The following is a 19176-nucleotide window of genomic DNA, read 5'->3' as shown; positions in this document are numbered from 1 at the left end:
TTCAGCCTGCCACTGGTCACTTGCCTACCTCCAACCTGATACGCTTCACTGACTTGCTCTAGGACTATGTCGCAACCTCTCCTATCTCTTAAAGCCTATCTTCCCTCTTAAGAGGGAAACTTTTCATTTAAGTCCAACAGTTCTGACATGCAGTCAGAGCCACATTAGTTGGCCAATGTTTGGGCGACCTTTGACCCTGCCTAAACTGGCATCCCAATGAGGTCCTGGCTGCCTTTTATTTCACTTTTTAAAACAAAGGGGAGCCTCTCCTGTTTAGAGTAACCTTATTTCAAAAACAGTGTTCCCTCTTATAATGTTTTATTTCTACTTTATTCCATGACCAGCCCCTCCACCTCACATCCTCAAATGGTGTCGCTTCCCCCTCCATCCAACGGCTTAAATATCGGGGCGGCCGCAGGGAGGGGGCAGGGACAGCCATCGCCACGCCCCCGCGTCCAATCACGGCGGGCGCTTCTGCATCGCCCATCGCGCGGCGGCGGCCCGCCGTCCAATCAGCTCCCCACCACCTCCAGACCCCGCCCGGGCGGCGGGCGGCTCGAGCTTTCCCGCCAACGGTCGGAATTCAAAATGAGGAACACGTGGTTGGGGTGGTTATTCGGCCCCTCCAGCCATTACAAGCCCCTTTCCCCAAAAATGCGTCGCAAAAAGGCATTAACATGTTGAAGGATATGGGGACCTATCTTCTCAAAAGACATGAAGATGAAGACATTAAGATGACTGAAAAAGAGAACATCTTAAAAGGCATTCGCAAAAGGAGAGCACATCTTCTTAAAAGGCCATGAGATGACTAAAAAGGACATATTTTCTCAAACGGCATTAAGATGATTGATAAATAGAACACATCTTCCCAAATGACTGGAAAAGAGGACAAATGTTCTAAAATGCATTAAGATACAGAACATGTCTTCTCAGAAGGCATTAAGATGACTGAAAAAGAGAACATAACTTCTTAAATGCATTAAGATAACCAAAATGAGGACATAAACAAACATATGAACTAGGAGAAGGAGTAGGCCAAAAGACCCTTCGAGTCTGCTCCGCCATTCAATAAAATCATGGCTGATCTGATTGCAACCTCCTCCTACCCCTGATAACCTGTCACCCCCTTGTCAATCAAGAATCTATGTAGCTCTGCCTTAAAAAGATTAAAAGACCTTGCTTCCACCGCCTTTCAAATAAGAGAGTTTCATGACCCACCACCCTGCGAGAGAAAAATTTTCTCCTCATCTCTGTCTTAAATGAGTGACCCCTTATTTTTAAATAGTGACCCCTAGTCTAGATTCTCCCACAAGAGAAAACAGCCTCTCCACATCCACTGACCCCTCAGGATCATAAATGTTTCGATCAAGTCACCTATTACTCTTCTAAACTCCAGCGGATACAAACCTAACCTATCCAATGTTTCCTCATAAGACACCCACCCATTCCTGGTATTAGTCTAGTAAACCTTCACTGAGCTGCTTCCAACGCACTTACAACCTTCCCTAAATAAGGTGACCAATACTGTACACAGTTCTCCAGGTGTGGTCTCACCAGTGCCTTGTACAACTGAAGCATAACCTCCCTACTTTTGTATTCAATTCACCTCGCATAAACTATTACATTCTATTAGCTTTCCTAATTACTGCATACTAACCTTTTGTGATTCATGCACTAGGACACCCAGATCATCCAGAATCTTAGATCTCTTCAATCTCTCACCATTTAGATAATATGCTTCTTTTTTATTCTTCCTGCCAAAATGGACAATTTCACATTTGCCCACATTGTACTCCATTTGCCTGGTCTTTGTCCACTCACTTAACCTATCTATGTCTACCTCTTTATGTCCTCTTCACAGCTTACTTTCCTACCTATCTTTGTGTCGGCAGCAAATATAGCCACCAAACCATCTGCCCCTTCATCCAAGTCATTTACATAAATTGTAAATAGTTGAGGTCCCAGCATTGATCCTTGCGGTACACCACTCGTCACATCCTGCCAACCAGAGAAAGATCCATTTATGGCTACCCTCTGTTTCCTGTTAGCCAGCCAATCTTCTATCCATGCCAATACATCCCTACACCTATGAGCTTTTATTTTCCACAATAGCGTTTGTGTGGCACTTTATCAAATGCCATCTGAAAATCTAAGTACAGTACATCTACTGGTTCCCCTTTATCCATAGCACATGTGGCTCCTTCAAAGAACGCCAATAAATTGGTTAAACATGATTCCCCTTTCAAAACACCATGTTGACTCTGCCTGATTGCTTTGAGTTTTTCTAAATGCCTTGCTATAACATCTTTAATAATAGCTTCTAACATTTTCCCTATGACAGATGTTAAGCTAACGAGCCTGTAGTTTCCTGTTTCCTGTCTCCCTCCCTTTTTGAATAAAGGAATCACATTTGCTATATGCCTATCTAATGGAACCTTCCCAAAATCTGGAGAATTTTGAAAAGCTTCTTAAAAGGCATTAAGATGATCAAATATCTCCTCAAATGCATGGAGGCGGCATATTATAAGGCATTAAGATGACTGAAAAAGAGAGCATTTCTCAAAAGGCATTAAGATAATTGAACAAAGGAAAATATCTTCTTTAAAAGGCATTAAGATACGGAAAAAGGGAAAATATCTTCTTAAGAAGCATTAAGAGGATTGAAAAAGAGGACATATTTCCTTAAAAGGCATTAAGATGGCTAAAAAAGAACATAACCTCATCTAATTGCTGAAAAATTGGGAGGAAATATCGAAGGCAAGTTAATCAACGGTCAACGCCAGAATGGTTGATCAAGGCCAAATAATTACCTCCATGTCCAAACAAGAGTTGTCAACACAGGCCATCAAGAGTCACTAAACTTTCTTGAAGTGCAACCACCCACTAAAAACTTAAATGTAGCCCAAAGAGTTTCAGGGGAGATGACGGTGTAGTGGTACTGTCACTGGGCTAGTAATCCAGCGGTCCAGGCTAATGCTCAGGGGACACGAGTTCCGATCAAGAAGATTTAGCAGAAGCAACATATATTCAGAAACAGGAACCTGTCCTCTGTAGGCAAAAGGAACATGTCCAGGCATTGCGCCTTTTTTTGAATTAAACAAAAGCCTGGGGGCGAAACAGTTCCCTTGGTGCATTGTCCAAAGTAACACCTTGACCAATCTGCTAAGTGCAAGACAAAAATATTCGCAGCATGTCTCCTCAGCAATAAACAACTCATCTATTCTAAACAATTTGGTAGATATGATGCCTTTATAAAGCACCTTTCATGACATGCCAAAGTACTTTACAAGTCATTGAAGTACTTTTGAAGTGTAAGCACTGTGGCATTGTAGGGTTACCAACGCGATTGCTTGCTTTTTTGAATGTCATTGAACAAGAGATAAATGCTCATGGCACAGTAAGGAGAATTCCCCTGCACTTCTTCGGAATAGTACCCTTGCGATCCTTTACATCCACCCGAGAGGGCAGATGGGGGGCCCTCAGTTGAAAGCCTCATGCGACAGTTCAACATTCCCTCAGTACTGCATCAGGAGTGTCAGCTCTGCTTGTTGGCTCGAGTCACTGGACTGGGCCTTGAATCCACAACCTCTGACCCTGCGGCCAGGCTGCTAGCCAACAAGCCATGCTGGGTATACAGTCAGGCTTTGTATTCAAAAATCAGGGTGATTTGATTGAAGTGTATAGAAGATCCCGAACGGCCTTGACAAGGTGAATGTCGAAAGGATGTTTCCTCTTATGGGTGAGTCCAGAACTAGGGGGCACTGTTTTAAAATTAGAGGTCGCCCTTTTAGGACAGAGATGAGGAGAATTTTTTCTCTCTCAGAGGGTAGTGCGACTTTCGAATTCTCTTCCTCAGAAGATGGTGGAGCCGGAGTAATTGAATATTTTTAAGGAGGAGGTGGACAGATTCTTGTGAGGCAAGGGAATCAAAGGTTGCCGGGGTTAGATGGGGATGTGGAAATCGAAACACAAGAGGATCAGTCATGATCTTATTGAATGGCGGAGCAGGCTCGAGGGGCTGAACGGTCAACTCCTGTTCCTATTTCTTATGTTCTAATGTTCCAATCATGTCAATATTTCCTATGGGGGAAAATGTTAACATCTCCACTGTTAGAGGTGAATAAGATTAGGGCAGGTTTAGATAAAGTAGACAAAGTAAAGCTGTTCCCATTAGCGAGGTACAGGAGACACAGATTTGAGGTTTTGCACAGGGGATGCGAGGGAGATGAGAGGAAGAACTTTTTTACATAGCGAGTGGTAATGAACTCGCTGCCCACGAGGGTGGTGGAAGCAGAGATGATGAATGATTTCAAAAGGAAATTGGGTGGAAACCTGATGGAAATAAACTTGCAGGGGTACGGGGATAGAGTGGAGGGAATGGGACTGACTGGATTGCTCTACAGAGGACCAGCATGGACCCAATGGGCCAAATGGCCTCCCTTCTAAGTGGTAATGGCTCATTGACCATCATCTGTGGCCTTATACCCTACTATTGAACAAAATGTTAAAGTCTCTTTTCCTACATATATCCAAAAACTTTCTACACAAATTTCCATTTGCTTTTTCAACTCATTAAAACTTCTAGCATACAAATTGAGGCTTTAAAAACATTACGCATTTCACATGATTAAATTTATCCATAGGGTTTTTATTTGAAAGGGCTGACTTTTCTACACGACAGCAGCACAGAAACAGACCATTCGGCCCATCTGCTGCATGCCAGTATTTCTGATCCACATGAGCCTTCTCCCACCCCCTTACCACATCCTTCTGTTCCTTTCTCTCTAATGTCGCTCCAACTTCCCTTTAAACATATCTATGCTATCCACCTCAACCCCTCCCTGTGGTAGCGATTTCCACATTCTCACCACTCGCTGGGAAATGAAGTTTCTCCCGAATTCCCCATCGGAGTTTCCATTCAAAAGGTCTCAACCTCTTCCAGCACTTTGAGTTTAAGACTCAATATCCATACACTTACAGCTGTATTTTCACTGTCTAAATATATATCAAAGGCTCCTTGGTAGCTGGAATATAATGGCACTGAGATAGACGAGTCACTGAATGTTCTGGTTCAACCCTTATCAGACTCGAAAGAGTTTCAACCCTTATCAGTGTGTGCATTACTTTTCAAAACTATTTAAATGAAATGCTGGAGGGGAACATTTTAATAAGTTTATTTGGATAAAATTCCTGTTTAATATTTTGAAAGGTGATTATTTGTGCAGTGATTTAACATCTCCTACTTGGGCAGCCCTTCAGGGTCGAGAATGACTTACTTCCACTCCAGTCCAGTGGGTTCTATGGTGGCTGAGAAGCCCAGCGTACGATCTCAGACTGTTCCACATGCAGCGGCAGCTGGAGATTGAAGGGTGGGGCAGATGGCTCCTCTGCGGGTTTGCGCGCTCTTTCGGACGCCTGGGCTTCACCTTCACAAAAGAAACTCCTCCATCCATTTTGGTCGGTCACAAGCCAGGGACTCCCATGAGTCGGTGTTACTTGGGGCGGGGGATGCGGGGGAGGGGGGCGGTGAGGAGAAGCGTCACTGAAGCGTCTCCTGCCTCCACTGAGTTCTGAGTACAGCAGTTGCTTCCAGAGTCTGGTATCAGGCATATGAAAGAACTGTCCTGCGCACCAGAGTGGGTTTGGAGTGATTTGCGCCTCACCACTGGGCATATTGGCTTGGGAAGAGGAAGCTGGTGTTGGATGGCTTTTCTAGTTTAAAAAATAAACGGCAGGAATGATTACACATAATTATGCTTTTGAGGGATTCTGCATAGAGGTGGTTGGACATTGGAGACTCATTTTTCAGATTTTTTCCCCCCAAACACACCATACTTTGGGAAGTCAAGATGCCAAATGTGCTGATGCTGTAGCATATTAAATCATTCTGCTAGCATAGACGCGACCCAGAGGGACTCATCAACTTGGTAATGATATTCTTTGTTCGCCAATATGCAAAAATTTGAGGTTTAGTCGTCAGAATCCTCCAGGCCCACTTCAAACTCGCAGGCTTCCCTTCTAAAACGGAACACAATTTATTGGCTGCGATCTCACCTTAAATCTGGCCCTGCCAAAGGGGCTTCCCCGAAGGAAATGTTGCCAATTTCGCTTTCTTTGGAACAGAGGAGACCAAGGAATAGAATGTAAGTGGTGTACAAAGTTAGGCATTTTATCTATAATGGAGAGGGCCATGATGCAGAGTGGATATGAAGTACCCATTTCCTCAAGGAGCTCTGTATTTGAGAGGACTGCCTAATTGTGTTGATACGTGCGCGTGCAGGAGATTAATTGGAGTCAGGTTGTCTTTAGGTTTTGAAAGATGTAAAGGATAGGGGTGTTAAGCTTGAGGTACAAGTAACTAGGTTAGATCTAAAATTTGCATTTTTAGAGAAGTTGAGAGTTTGTTTGAATATCAAAGGGGAGTCAGAGGTACCAAAAAACATCTTTACATTTCGCAGGGAGTTCCATAGGTAGAGTAGTGGGGTGACGATATTTTATTGACCCAAAAAGCAAAGACAAGACAGAAACAGAAAAAGATTTTATATGTGGAAGGATTTGAGTTTCAAAGGTGTGAGAACAGTGGAACTGGGATGGAAGGGGAAAGAGTTTAGGATTAGAGATAGCTGGAGCTCTGGGCCCGGAGAGCTTGCCATTTGAACCGGCCATTAGTAAGTCCTGGGCTGCAACAAGCAGTTTTATTCTGAAGTGGATTCCAACGTAGAGTGGAAGAGGTTAGAGGTCATGTGCTATGCCTTTATTAAAGCTACAACACTTCACCTTGTGTAATATTACTGGATTTTATAGTTAACCATCTATAAAGGGACTGTTGCCCGGGAGGTGTTGCCTGGGAGGTGTTTACATGTAGGATTGACCAAGTAGAATTTTCCTTTTTTTGGGGCATGTTTTTTAAAAACTAACATTAATGGTGTAACTAATCGTGTGTGTTTACGTTTCCTTTTATTGTTGCTAATAAAACTTTTGGGATTTTAAGAAATAAAAGTAAAAGCATTACTGGACTTCTTACTAAGATCGGTACATCGCCTTGTTTTCAGAATACAAAACAAAGGGTATAGTCCATAAGACAAGTTTCCCTGAGATTTGGTTTGCTCAGCAATTAACACCGGCTGTGGTTATAACAATGGAAGATGGCCACACTCCCAAGGACCTTCCATGTAGCAAGGTACATGGACCCAAATTACTAGTGGACAACAAAAGCAATGGTTCAGGGATAATTGTAGCCATGACACGAAGGCCCTAACCATCGACAATTGCACCTGGAAGTCAATTCTTTTAGGTTGGCATGCTATGCCACAAATGGCCAGTGGCAACAATCCCCAATGTCACTTGGCAGCTTCATGGTGCAATGCCTGAGACAGAACCTGTCACTTGGCCTTCAAAGAGAAAGGTACACCAAGTGAAGACACCCCTCTGAATGGATCATTTGCTACCTGCCCACCATTGCCCACAGATTGACCTCACCAAGGGGAATGTTGGTGTCCTTCAACAACCAGGAGACAAATATAATGTCATTGGCAGAAGGATTAGATGGGCATAGAAACGGAACTATCCATATAAATATTGTGGCTACGAGAGGTCAGAGGCCAGGAACCATGTGACAAGTAACTCATATCCTGACTCCAAAGCTTGTCCACCATCTGCAAAGCACAAGTCAGGAGTGTGATGGAATACTCCACTTGTCTGGATGAGTGCAGCTCCCACAACACTCAAGAAGCTCGACACCATCCAGGACAAAGCAGCCCCGCTTGATTGGCACCCCATCCACAAACATTCACTCCCTCCACCACTGACAGTAGCAGCAATATGTACCATCTACAAGACGCACTGCAGGAATTCACCAATTCCCCTTCAAAGCACCTTCCAAACCCACAACCACCACCACCTAGAAGGACAAGGGCAGCAGACACATGGGAATACTACCACCTGGAAGTGCCCATCATTGTCACTCACCATCCCGAGTTGGAAATATATCAGCCATTCCTTCACTGTCATTGGGTAAAACTCCTGGAACTCCCTCCCTAACAGCGCTGTGAGTGTATCTGTACCACATGTACTGCAGCTGTTTGAGGCAGCTCACTACCACCCTCAAGGGCGACTAGGGATGGGTAATAAATGCTGGCCCAGCCCGCATAGCCCACATCCCATGAATGAATTTTTAGAAATTCATGTGATGGGGTACAGGCAGCAACCTTATACACATTTATTGGATGTGGACATCGCTGGCCTTGTCAGCATTTATCGCCCATCCCTAACTGACCTTGTTCAGACATTAAGAGTCAACCACGTTGCTGTGCATCTGGAGTCACATGTAGGCCAGATAAGGACATCTGAAGGTCAGTGAACCGGATGGGATTTTACAACAAGAAAAATGGTCAGACATGGGGTCTATTTTATTTTATAAATTGACTTCAAATTTCACCATTTGGATTTGAACTTAGGGCCCCAGAGCATTATCCTGGGTCTCTGGAATACCAGCCTGGTGACAATACCACTACGGCACCACTTCTCCAAAAAGTGCACTTGGAAATCTGCGTGTCATGCTGTAACCCACACGGCTAGGGACCAATCCCAGTTGGCACAGACATGGGCCAAATAGCTTCACTATGCTGCAAATCAAAACAAAAATTGCTTTTAAAGTTATCCAGGGTTTGGGAATGTGTGTATACCTAATCCAGTTTTACAGAAACAGAACTACACAGTTAGCATAGAGAAACAAATTCCAAGGTAGCTGACTCCAGGATAAATTGCATAAGTTATTCATTTTAATAAATCAATTCCTCACGGGTGACAGACAGCTCCAATACAAAAGTCTTTGATGACCCACATACAAACATGCATTTATGAAAACAGTATTTACAGGAAATTTTTGAACAGAACTGGAAAATGAAAAAGTGGATGACAAACAGGTTACATGCAGCAGTTAACAAAATGTTGAAGTTTTTAAAAAAAAATTTTTTTAAGTCAACTGCAGTTAAACCCTTCACTAAAGCTACTTTGAAAAGTCAGATAACAGTCACTGTGCACATTAATAATTTTATTTAAATTCTGAAGTTTCTCAAATAACCGTAGTGAGTTCAGTTATCAATTGGAAATAGACTGAAACGTTAAGTTGTGCGAATTTTGACACTCCCATTGGCATTCCTTTCGTGAAATAAAATGAGACTCACTCAGCAGTAATCTGTACAAGAAACAGCTTTGTTTACATTTTCAGCAAAAAAAGTGAGTTTACTTGCATTGCTCAGAAATCACATCTTTCATTTCTTTTGCACACACTTGGCATTTCCTTTGAATCCTGGCCTTTCACCCATCAATTCCCCCTGCAGTGACAATTCTCTAAAATCTCCTCCTGTTGGGAGGAGAGGAAAACAAAGCTGTGCCGTCAATAGTCAGCCATTCTGCCAAAATATTGGGCTCAATTAGTGTTGATGTGCTTGAAACAAAGGTTAAATTTTTTTTAAAAATTGAAGTGTTGCTCGACAACCACACTGGACTCAGGTTGAAGTCAAAAATATCACGCCCATCACCTTTAAAAGTGGAGAGTCAGCAATTCAATCTACACTCGGGCTTCCAAAGACGGTCATTGGCTGTTTAATGATGGTGTTTACTATTACAACATCTACAAGAGCTATTGCTACTTTTAACATGGGAAGGATAGAAGAAATGATCCCCAATATTGCGTCAACACTTGGATGCACAATACAGGTTAAACTTACAAAAGAAAACACATCTGGGTTATGTTGCTCATTCAGACAAAGAGGGTCAGTCAATATGTTGCATTGACATCAGCTGGAGTTGCAGTAATATGCTTAGGCGAAACCTCACACCCAGCTAGCATGGTAGCTACCAGCTGCAGTGAAATACGAGTCTTGTAATGCCTAGCCTTCAATTTTGGCCCATGCCCATGTGGACTGCCAAGTAGAATTTCATCTGCAAGCCAATCTCGTTTAGTTAGTTGTGGAAGGTCTTGGGATGAAATGGCTATGTTTTGTACTTGAAGAGAATGCATTGTGCATTAACAATCTTGGACTGGCAGAGCATGGAATGCCTCTGCAACAAGATTACATTGCAGACTATGGAGGAAAATAGGGAATTAAGCCACTTCACCCACCAGAGGATGCCAATGTTGGCCTTTGATACTGAAGTTGAGCTTTCCTCTCCCTTCATGTGTACCAAACACCATTAGATTGTTGGGCCTCAAACAATGTTATTCACCCTTCAGTACATCCTCCATTTTCCTCTGAACACGGCAGGCATCGTCCGTAAACTTCTGCAGCATGGTATCCAACAAGCAGATGGTGGAAGCCCCAGACAGCTTCCCTCCAGGCAGGGTCTCGAGGAAGGGAATCCACTTCACGTAGCTGTGGGGGACCGACACGTTTATCTTCGTCCACTTCAGCAGCTCCTCCGAGACGCCCTTCTCCGTCAGCATCTTCGCCATCGTGGTGTGGATCTCATCCGAGAGGACAAAGGTCGGCTGGCGAATCAGCTTGGCCCTTTTGCTCAAGGCCGGGTAGTCCAGCCCCAACAGGACGCGGTAAAGCCGGATCTCGTTGTACAGAAAGTGGACATTGGCCTGGTAAGGTAGCTGCTCGACCGGGATGGGGTCGATGAGGCAGCTGTAGACCGCCGACACCGGAATGAACTCCCTCAGAGAGTCCTTCAGCTCCATCTTGTTGGCCAGGTAGTGCAGGGAGAGCAGCAGGGCATGTTTCTGGAGTGGAGGAGAGGAATTTCTCTGCAGAGCCTGGACGCATTCCAGAAAGTCGAACCTATCAACCTGGTGGCAGGAGACACAGAAGAAGTGAGCAATCGCGTATTCAATGTTCAGGTTTGCAAAGTGGTCGGCGGTGAAAACATTCAGGACGTCATCAACGAACTCCTTGTCCCTGTAGCCAGGAGGGCCCAAGTCAATCTTGGTGCGGATGAGGTAGAACTGCTTGCCAAGCCGCCTGAGCTCGCTGGCAAGGGTTGCGACCTCCCACGTGAACCACGTCGATGACAGGATGAAGAAGCCGACGTACTTGTCGACGTCCACCGTCTTCAGGTAGTTGCCCGACGAGAGGCCGGGTCCCGGAACGCTAGGCAGCTCCCAGAACACGGAGCTGGGGTTTCCCGGCCGGCTGTAAGGCGCCGGCTTTGTCACCTGTTGGGCGGGGCCGGTGGGTGCCGCGCCATCTTCGCCATCCTTGAAACCCATGACTGAATTAATGAAAGCAGACTTCCCCACTCTCGGGGTCCCGGTGACCGCCACATGAACCGTCACGCTTTCCAATCTGCTCCTCTCAGCTTTCACCAAAGATGCCACTTCGGATATCCCGCCACGGCTCATGGCATCTGAAAATCTTCCTATTATCCATGCAATTTCAAAATCCATGCTCGTAAGCTGAGAGAAAAATGAAACATAGTTAGAATCTAATCTACAGCGTAGAACAAAGAATGAACACACCGATGAGCTCCAAGAGTCCTCCTTCCGTTTCTAAGAACCACAAACAACACGTGGGAGGAGAGAGGGAGTGGAGGTGCCACATAATGGATGGCACTAGTAATCCGGAGACACAGGGCAATGCTTCAAATCACAGGGCCCGGGTTCAAATCCTGTCATGGCAAATGGTGGAATTAGAATGCCATAAAAATCTGGAACTAAAAATCTAGTGACGGCCACGAACCCAAGTGGTTCACTAATGCCCTTCCGGGAAGGAAATCTGCCGTTGTCCTTACCTGGTCTGGCCTACATGCGGTTAATTCTGACACCCACGCCCCATGAATGAATTAAAAAATTTAACTCAAGGCCAACTGAGGGAAGTCACCTTTTTCTCAGGCCTTGAGGAAACAGACAGGTCACTTTGTATAGATGGATGCCTGATTTTAATCTATTGCGTGCTAGTCTGCTAAACACAACAAGATTTGTCACACAAGGAGGCCATTCGATCTGTCAACTGAGCAATTCAGCTAGTGCCATTCCCCTGTAGTCCTGCATATTCTGCAAAGATCAAATCCAAGGAAATTGTACAAAGACCAATTACACTTCTAAGGCCAAGGCTTGGCCAACAGAGACGACCAGTCTGATAGTTCAAAGGACCCCAAAACCTCTTGGAAATGATTAATGATTGAAACATTAACCAGCAAGAATCCAGACTAAGGAATATAAATAAATCCTTTGTCCGAACCAAAGTGGAGAAGTGGGAGTCATATCACACGATTTCCCCACCATCCTAGCTGGGAGAACCAGTTACCCTGCCTTGTGGAGCTGCGAAGCAGATTGCGATCTTCCATAGAGCAAGTGGCAGCAGAGCCAGGATTCTGTCCAAGTTTAAATGGCCCTAGCCCCCATCTGCACTGTTTCTACCAGAACTTACTGCACCAGCGCCTACAGGACTAATTCATCTCATCATAGAAGTTCTGCGCACTGGAGAAGTGAATTATCCAGGATTAGTCTTCAAGCTGCTGACTCTGAAAGGAATACATCATTGGACCTTTGATTCTGGATTCCAGTGAAATAATTTTTATTTTCTGTGGTCTTTGCCCTGTCCTTGTTCCTTTATCCCTCTTTTGTATGAACGTAAAAGTGGGTGGCAGGTGTGGTACGTGTTTTCTTTGTATGTGTAAAATAAACTACTCCTCCGATTCTACCCTCGAGTTTGCTGTGGAGTGGTTAATAAAAATTGGATCACATCAAAACTGAGGCTTGGGGAAAAAAATGCCACTACTTTTGAAATCATTCATCCCCCTACTTCCACCACCCCTCGCGGGCATCACGCGCGCAGTGTTAAAAAATAAAAATGTTCTTCACACTTCTCCTCCACCCTCTCCCCGCCCCACACCCCGTCTCTTAACTAAAATCTGTGTTCCTAGTCCATGGTATCATCAGCTTTTCCTCGTACAGGTAAAACGTGGAGAAGCTGGGATTGTTCTTAGAATGGAGGATCTTAAGCGGACAATGAGGTTCTCAAAAAAAATCACAAACCGTTCAGTGGCAGCAGAGTTTGATTTTAAACGGGGGCTGCTGAAAAAACCGTAGCAACACGAGAAAGTTTTTTTTTTAAAAAACCGTTGTGAAATGATGGCAGCAGCAGATTCTAAAATGAATATTCCTATTTGTGGAACTTTAAGGCTACAGGGAACACCGCAAGAGCGGAACTAATCAGATAAGAGTCAGTACATGCAGGGTGGGAAGAATGGCCTCCCCGTGCGGTACAAATGCAGAAACTGTTTAGCCTGCAGATGGTCAACCGTGATGGTCTAGCATTCAGCTGGATGGCAGTGTAAATAAATGCAGGATTAATTACATCTAATGGAGGCAAGTCCCATATGGAAGAAGTCAACCAAACCCATTTCTACTCGGATGTAGAGAGGACAATCTCAAGGCACAGGGCCCTCTATGACCAGTTGTCTATGTTAGTGTGCGGGTAAATCATTTCTTCAAAAGATCTCAAGCAGGCTATCAGGGTCACTGACCAGGGGAAGTCAATTCTGACAGCGTAGAATAAACAAAACACTCAAATTCAACCTTTTGATTTGCACATCAATCCAAGAAATACTATGATTGAATGCCAAAAGTATCTTTACAGTGCAAGAGGACAACACTTGGCCCGTTGTGTCTGCACTGGCTCTCTGAAAGAGCATTCTGCGTAGCCCCACTCCTCTGCCTTCTCCCTGTAACCTCGCACACTTTTCAGGGAGCAATCCAATTTCCCTTTGAATAGCTCGGTTGAACCTGCCTCCACCACCCCTTCAGGAAGTTCGTTCCTGACTCCAACCACCCTCTGGGTGAAAAAGTTTTCCTCAAATCACATTTACTGCTTTTCCCACAAAAATTTTGAATCTGTGCCCTCTCGTTCTTGATGTTCTCTTGAGTGGGAACAGTTTCTCACTATTTACCCTGTCCACAGCCCTCAGGATCTTGAATCTCTCTTATCTAGTCTCTTCTCAGCCTTATTTTCTCCAAGAGAGTCCCAGCTTATCCTTATAGCTACAGCTCTTCATCCCAGTTATCATTGAGAATCTAGAGAAAATATATCAATCAATATTTACTTTGGAAAATAGGGAAACCTAATACAACCCCTCCTGCCCACGCCAGTGGTAATGCTCCAGTCAAGCCTCCTCCTAACTCAGTATACCTCTCTATTCCCATTTCCCTAATGTATTTAAAGGGGGAAGATGGATAAATACATCTACACTATTCACCTCAACCACTCCCTGTGGGAGTGAGTTCCACATTCTCCCGCACTCTCTGGGAGAAGAAGTTCCTCATGAATTCCCCACTGGATTTATTAGTGACAATCTTATATTGATGATCCCTAAATCTGGTCTCCCCCACAAGTGGAAACCTATTATAATCACATTCATATGTTTAAAGATCCCAGTCAGCATCTAAAAGCTAAGTACTAGGGAACATGATTGGGTGATTGTCAAAAACAAGCCGGAATATCCAATTTAGAACAAAGTCAGATTTTTCGTTGTAAAATAATGTAACATTACAACTCAGTCAGAACTCTAGACTAGAAACTCAAATTAATGAGCATCATTATTTGTCAGGAAAATCAATAGCATTTCAAATCAAATTAATTGTGCAAAGCTGCTCAATGGCCTGATTAAATCTATCACTGCAGTGCTTAGCACATTTAGATTTAACATATATCTCCACCAAGACAGCATCATTCAACTGAGAGATTACATCGTGCTAAAAAGGGACTGGAAATTAATTACAGACACCAAACATTCACTTTCCCTCTCCCAATAACCATTTCTATCTCAATTTCAAATCAGTTTTTCTGGTTTACGCTGGAGGCCAACAGCTCCAACGAACATTAGCCATATTAAAAGGAGGATCGGCTCTGCGCTACCAGTCACAATTACAGGACAAAAAAGGTAGCACTTTCAAATAAACCAACACAAATAGCCGTCTTCCTCTCGGACATGTTATTCCATGGATCATTCACTAAGAAACTTTAATGGTTTTGGACAAGTATGGCTGAGCTCACTGGAAACAATCAAAGCCTCCCTAATTTGTTTAGTGGAAGGACAGACAAGGAGCTGCTCAGCAATTCAAATTTCCAAAAACGCAAAGGGAACGTTGCTTCAAGAGCTTTGGGTTCCTCCTTCACCACAGAAGTAACAAGCATGCGAAAAACAGTGCTATGACCAAGAGATGAGGAAAAAACCTATTGTTCCCCTCACTAGTTCACAAAAACTGTTACCAGCCATTTTAACTCTCTACCTTGTTCTCACTCCAACCTTTCCTCAGCCTGCTCCACTTTTCCAGTGAAGCCCAAGGAACAGCACTTCATCTGTCAAATCAGACACTGCCTACAGCCTTTAAAGTTCAAAAATTTCAGACTAATCTCTGCCCCCATTTTGTTTCCTTTGCCAGTTTCACTTTTACTTTTTTTTTAAGCACTCAGACAACAGCTGCTCTTAAAAATTCTGCCATTCACACCTATAGACACATTTTGTTTCTTTACTTATCCCAAAACTAATTGCCTTGACACCACACCATAAAACCGCTCATCCTTCAATCACTTACATTTCAATTTTGAAAACAATCATCTCCACTTGCTGAAAATCTATTCCATTTCTATCTTTACTCAGTTCTGATAAAAGAACTTGCTTTTCTCGTTTCTCACCAAAGATAGTGCCCAGCCAGCTGATTGCTCCCAACATTTCCTGTTTGTCTTCAACTGAAGGTTCATCATTCACTAACCACCCAATCATACAACTCTGCCAAATGCTCCCACAGCTTTTATATAATGCTAATTGATCTCTTCTGACTACTTAACTGAAGCACCTATGTCAATGTGTAAAAGGTGCAGCCCAGTTTCCATTGACTCATTGTCGCCTCTCAAAATATTTATTATGTAACATGTCCACCATCTCATTGAGCCAATTATTGGTTAATGGAAGCAAAGTGGCATCCAAAGTGACTAACTTGACTCAGAAACCAGCTGTGAAATGTTGCATCCACTTAGACATGATAATGGTCAAGTAAAATGGCCACCCCCTTGGGACACGACAGTTAAATAGTGGTCAGGGTGCAAGGGGTAGTAATCTCGCCCCCGAATCAAAAAGTTGTAGATTTGTAGTCCCATTCCAAAGACATGAGCACAACATCAAGTCTCACACTCCTCAGTGGCAGTATTGAGGGTGGGCTGCCCTGTCAGAGGGCCAGTACTGAGAGAGTGCTGCTCTGTCAGAGGGTCAGTACTGAGGATGATCTGCACTGTCAGAGAGTCAGCACTGAGGATGATATGCACTGTCAGAGGTTCAGTACTGAGGAGCGCTGCACTGTCAGAGGGGCAGAAATGAGGAGCGCTGCATTGTTGGAGGGTCAGTACTGAGAGAGTGCTGCAGTTTTGGAGTGGAGGTCAGTACAGAGGGAGTGCTGCCTCTTAGAGGGTCAGCAATGAAGGCAAGAATTACTGACGGTGTGTTGCACTGTTAGGGGTGGGGAGGGTGAGTACTGAGGCAGCGCCGCCCTGTCGGAGGGTCGGGACTGAGGCAGCGCCGCCCTGTCGGAGGGTCGGGACTGAGGCAGCGCCGCCCTGTCGGAGGGTCGGGACTGAGGGAGCGCCGCCCTGTCGGAGGGTCGGGACTGAGGGAGCGCCGCCCTGTCGGAGGGTCGGGACTGAGGGAGGGTCGGGACTGAGGGAGGGTCGGGACTGAGGGAGGGTCGGGACTGAGGGAGCGCCGCCCTGTCGGAGGGTCGGGACTGAGGGAGCGCCGCCCTGTCGGAGGGTCGGGACTGAGGGAGCGCCGCCCTGTCGGAGGGTCGGGACTGAGGGAGCGCCGCCCTGTCGGAGGGTCGGGACTGAGGGAGCGCCGCCCTGTCGGAGGGTCGGGACTGAGGGAGCGCCGCCCTGTCGGAGGGTCGGGACTGAGGGAGCGCCGCCCTGTCGGAGGGTCGGGACTGAGGGAGCGCCGCCCTGTCGGAGGGTCGGGACTGAGGGAGCGCCGCCCTGTCGGAGGGTCGGGACTGAGGGAGCGCCGCCCTGTCGGAGGGTCGGGACTGAGGGAGCGCCGCCCTGTCGGAGGGATGACATTCGGATGACACATTAAACTGAGGCCCAGTCTTCTCCAATTGGCATTTAACAGCTAATTCTCTTCGACTGAATTGCTTGTTAACTTTGATGTGCTCCATGCAACCCACCTTCCTGTGGAACTAAGAAATTTTTGGGATGGATCAATGATTACTGGCCATCTTCTAGTTGTCTCTATCAATGTATGACATTTAATACCCCCATGCTCTAAACATGCTTACACAGGGCTAGGAATTGGTATGGTTAAAATTTAAAACTTTTTTTTAAAACTTAAAGATAGTTTGTCCTGTTGTAAAATTGTTTGTTCATTCTTTCATTTATTGCCCATTCCTATTCGCGCCTTGAGAAGGTGGCGGTGAGCTGTCTTCTGGTGTCAGCTGTGGCTCAGTTCATAGCACCCTCGCCTTTGAATCAGAGGGTTGTGGGTTCATGTCCCACTCCCGGAAAAACCCAGAACTGTGATTGTACTCGAAAGGGTTGCAATCTGTGACTGTTGATAACTCGAAAGAGTTTGAACAGCTGCAGTCCCTGTGGCGTAGGTACACCCACAGTGCTGTTAGGGAGGGAGTTCCAGCGATAGTGAAGGAACGGCGATATACTTCCAAGTCAGGATAGTTTGTGACGTGGAGGAGAACTTCCAGGTGGTGGTGTTCCCATTTATCTGCTGCCCTTGTCCTTCGTGGCGGTGCAGGTTGCAGGTTTGGGACGTACTGTCAAAGGATCCATGGTGAGCTGCTGCAGTGCATCTTGTAGATGGGGCACACTGCTGCCACTGTGCGTCGGTGGTGGAGGGAGTGAATGTTTGTGGATGTGGTGCCAATCAAGCGGGCTGCTTTGTCCTGGATTGTGTCGAGCTTCTTGTGTGTTGTGGGAGCTACACTCATACAGGCAAGTGAAGAGTATTTCATCGCACTCCTGACTTGTGCCTTGTAGATGGCTTTGGGAAGTCAGGAGGTGGGTTACTCACCTCAGAATTCCCAGTCTGTAGCTCTTGTAGCTATAGTATTTTATATGGCTCGTCCGGTTCAGTTTCTGGCCAATGGTAACCTCCCAGGTGTTGATAGTGGGAGTTTCAGTGATGGTAATTTCATTGAACATCAAGTGGAGATGGTTAGATTCTCTCTTGTTGGCAATTGTCATTGCCTGGCACTTAACAATTCACGAATGTTACTTAAAGAAATGGTTCAAATTGTTCATCCCCCGAGATGCTCCTGAGTTTAGTGTGACACTGTACAATTCAGCTGAGTGCACTGCTAAGGTTTTATTGAATGGCGAAGTTTAATCAGTCAGACAATAGATTATTAGGCAAGAAGGGGCCAGCATGGAGCAGAAGGAGAATATTCAGCCCCTCGGGCCTGCTCCGCCATTCAATAAGATCGTAGCTGATCTTCTACCTTACTCCACTTCCTCACCCGACATATCCCCATATCCCTTAATATCCAAAAACGTATCAATCTCAGTCTTGAATATACTCAACGACTGAGCATCCACAATTTTTTAGGGCAGGGAATTCCAATGGTTCACAATGCTCTGAGCGAAGAAGTTTCTCCTCATCTCAGTACAAAATTGCCAACCCTTTATCCTGAGGCTGCGCCGGCCCGCCCACCCGCCACCCCGCCACCCCCCCGCCCCCGCCCCCGCCCCCGCCCCCGTTCTGCCTCTCCAGCCAGGGTGGAAATCCAGACTTGGAAATTTATCGCCGTTCCTTCACTGTCGCTGGGTCACAATCCTGGAACTCCCTCCCTAACAGCACCGTGGGTGTACCGACACCACATGGACTGCAGGGGTTCAAGAAGCCAGCTCAACACCACCTTCTGAAGGGGCGATTAGGGATGGACAATAAATGCTGGCCCAGCCAACGAAGCTCACATCCTATGAACGGTTTTTTTTAAAAAGTGATCTTTTATTGTCTCAAATTCTAACTTGATGGTGGACAGATTGGCATACGGTATTTTTTTCAGGCACCATCTCGTTTCTGGGTCAGCTTTGCTGAATCATCTAGCACAGTGTGCATGACTAGAGATCGATAAAGATTTTAGCTTTCCATCACAATCTGTAAAGTGAGACAAGGACAGAGGTCACATCTCTGCCCAAACGGGAATCAGGATAATTGCGTATATTTCTC

The sequence above is a fragment of the Cetorhinus maximus genome, unplaced genomic scaffold (genome assembly GCF_964194155.1).
Source record: "Cetorhinus maximus unplaced genomic scaffold, sCetMax3.hap1.1 HAP1_SCAFFOLD_419, whole genome shotgun sequence".
Classification (NCBI taxonomy): Eukaryota; Metazoa; Chordata; class Chondrichthyes; order Lamniformes; family Cetorhinidae; genus Cetorhinus; species Cetorhinus maximus.
Note: the sequence above shows the minus strand (reverse complement) of the source record.